Source organism: Lepus europaeus, chromosome 2, assembly GCF_033115175.1.
Source record: "Lepus europaeus isolate LE1 chromosome 2, mLepTim1.pri, whole genome shotgun sequence".
Taxonomy (NCBI): Eukaryota; Metazoa; Chordata; class Mammalia; order Lagomorpha; family Leporidae; genus Lepus; species Lepus europaeus.
Window position 1 is genome coordinate 170745945 of NC_084828.1, and position 2833 is coordinate 170748777.

At 53.7% G+C, this 2833-nt stretch overlaps 1 pseudogene; it reads right to left on the bottom strand.

Moving 5' to 3' along the window:
- Positions 1–911: 911 nt before the first annotated feature.
- Positions 912–2437, bottom strand: LOC133752224 (adenosylhomocysteinase-like; annotated as a pseudogene).
- Positions 2438–2833: the final 396 nt, after the last annotated feature.

Consider the following 2833-nt stretch of genomic DNA (forward strand, 5'->3'; position numbering starts at 1 on the left):
AGAGCTATGCCCGACTTTATGCTTTTTTCTGGCCCTTCTAACTCTCTGATGGTCAGTGTTCTTGTCCTTTCCTGGTCAACTCTTATGGGGGTTAGAATAATCCCTGTAAAATAGAGACTAAAAGTTCTATTCTCTTCTATTTATTTATTTATTTATTTTTATTTGACAGAGTTAGACAATGAGAGAGAGACAGAGAGAAAGGTCTTCCTTCCATTGGTTCACCCCCCAAATGGCCACTATGGCTGGTACTGCGCCGATCCGAAGCCAGGAGCCAGGTGCCTCCTCCTGGTCTCCCATGCGGGTGCAGGGCCCAAGGACCTGGGCCATCCTCCACTGCACTCCCGGGCCACAGCAGAGAGCTGGACTGGAAGAGGAGCAGCCGGGACTAGAACCAGCACCTATATGGAATGCCGGTGCTGCAGGCAGAGGATTAACCAAGTGAGCCACGGCGCCGGCCCCAGAGTTCTATTCTCACCCATTGTTCTGAGGTTTATGAAATGGCCCAGTCCCAGGCCAGGCTGTCAGGAACACTCAGACTTCAGTGGTTCTGTCTTGCCATTCAGTATGGTGCTGTCTTCTGCTATGGGCTGAGCAGACAGTGAACCTGTACAGCAAGCACTAGAGGCCAGGTGAAGGCCCACATGGCAAAGTGCATGGACTTTCTGATCACCACTCCTGAGTGCCAGCCTTGGGAAGCTCTGAGCTTAGGACTCTAAGACCTCTGGGCTCACGGTTCCTTGTAGGTGTCCCTCTGTACCTCCATCGTGACCAAGACTTGAGGAGGACTCTCTCAGTTCTCTGGCCCATACTTGCCATAGTATGAGAAATGCAGTGAGTCAATGACTTAGCGACTGGTGCCAGGGAGCCAATGAGAGACATCACTGCTGAGTCATTCGCAAGGTTGGTGCCACTTATCTTGGGAGGAGAGTTGGAACCTGGGCACTGGAAGGTGCTGTGCAGGTTTGCCTCTCAGCAGCCGTTGTGTTCAGACTTAATGGGGCTGTGTGGGATGTGCACAGGTACTGGGATTGCTTTTCACTCAGCGTGGCCAGCTTCATATTCAGTTTGCCCAGGTGGGCTTCAGCCACTGCCGCATCCCAATTCTTGGGCAGGAGTGGAACCACATCATTGTTGGGGTGGGCCACAGCTCAATCTGTGTCAGCAGCTGTTCTTGAAAGAATTGCTCATTGCCCTGCTGGGGTGTCTCCTGGCACACTCCAGATTGATCAGTTGGTCCTTGGCCAACAGGATGATGTGGTACCCATTCCTCAGCCAGTAGCAGTCTACTGGGACTTGACGTTCATCTTTTCCACTGAGTTCTTTTTTTTTTTTTTTATTGACAGGCAGAGTGGATAGTGAGAGAGAGAGACAGAGAGAAAGGTCTTCCTTTGCCGTTGGTTCACCCTCCAATGGCCGCTGTGGCTGGCGCATTGTGCTGATCCGAAGCCAGGAGCCAGGTGCTTCTCCTGGTCTCCCGTGCGGTGCAGGGCCCAAGCACTTGGGCCATCCTCCACTGCACTCCCTGGCCACAGCAGAGAGCTGGCCTGGAAGAGGGGCAACCGGGATAGAATCTGGCGCCCCAACCGGGACTAGAACCCGGTGTGCCAGTGCTGCAAGGTGGAGGATTAGCCTGTTAAGCCACGGTGCCGGCCTCCACTGAGTTCTTTTTGAGGCACATCAATCTTCATGTCAAAGTGCCTAGCGTCATTCACCATGACATCTTCCTTCATCTGCCCAAAGTGCCACTAAAGGATGATGTCCACACAGCCTGTGGCAGTGACAAAGATGTTGCTCTCCTGTGGTGGTCACCTCATAGCACTCCAAGACAGAAGTGCATTGATGGGGTTAACTTGGTGGTGCTAATGTGGACCTCAAATCCCTCAGGATCTGGACACAGCCCTTGCCCACATTCCCATAGCCCATGACCACCATCACTTTGCATGCAATTATCACATCTGTGGCCTTTGATGCCATCTGTGAGAGACTCCTGACAGTCACAGAAATTGTCAAACTTGTTCCTGATAAGGGAATCATTTGCAGTATCCCATTGGCCATCATCCTGTGGAGGTGGTGGACTCCAGGTTGTGGTCCGTTCAGAGATGCCCTGGACTCCAGATAGGAGCTGAGGGTACTTGATGTGGATGAGGTTGGTGAGGCCACTGCCATCCTCTAAGATCTGCTTGATGCGCCACAGGGACTCCTCATCCGTTCACTCTTGCAGTATGTCCTGGAGGGCTGGCCGTGGCAATGGCAGCTGCTGCATGGCCTCCAGCAGAGATGTTGTAGCTGGAACACTGCCCCTCAGCACCCAGGGCAACAAGAGGGTCCACGGGGGGTGGACAGCAGTCCCCACAGTCAAGGGCAGACAGCCAGAGGTGCGGATGCCCCCCAGTGGCTTACAGGCTGAGTACATCTTCATGCTCAGCAGGCCCAGCATCTTGTCCTCCACAATGTCCAGGGATGTGCAGGCCTGCGTGTCTTGTCCGGTGTCCACGACTTTGAATAGCAATTTGTCAGAAATGCTGGTGGCTCTTCGGCACACAGTGTGTGACACAGTGGAGAGGCCAGGCCACAGGGAGGAGATAGGAACTGTGTGGATGGCGAGACCTGATACAAAGAGTTAAAGACAAAGCAAGCCTTACTTCTTACAGACACCATCTGTCTGGGGCCCGTTTGTGGTGGCCCTGGCTTCCTCAGAATGTCTGGCTCCTGCCTCCCTCAACGCATAGCTTTGTCCTCATGCGGGTGGGCTGGAGAGCTCAGCTGTGCCGTGTCACCTGGCTACCACTGTGCAGGATGAGAGGAGGCACTGTCTGCCCCACGCCTTTCTTGT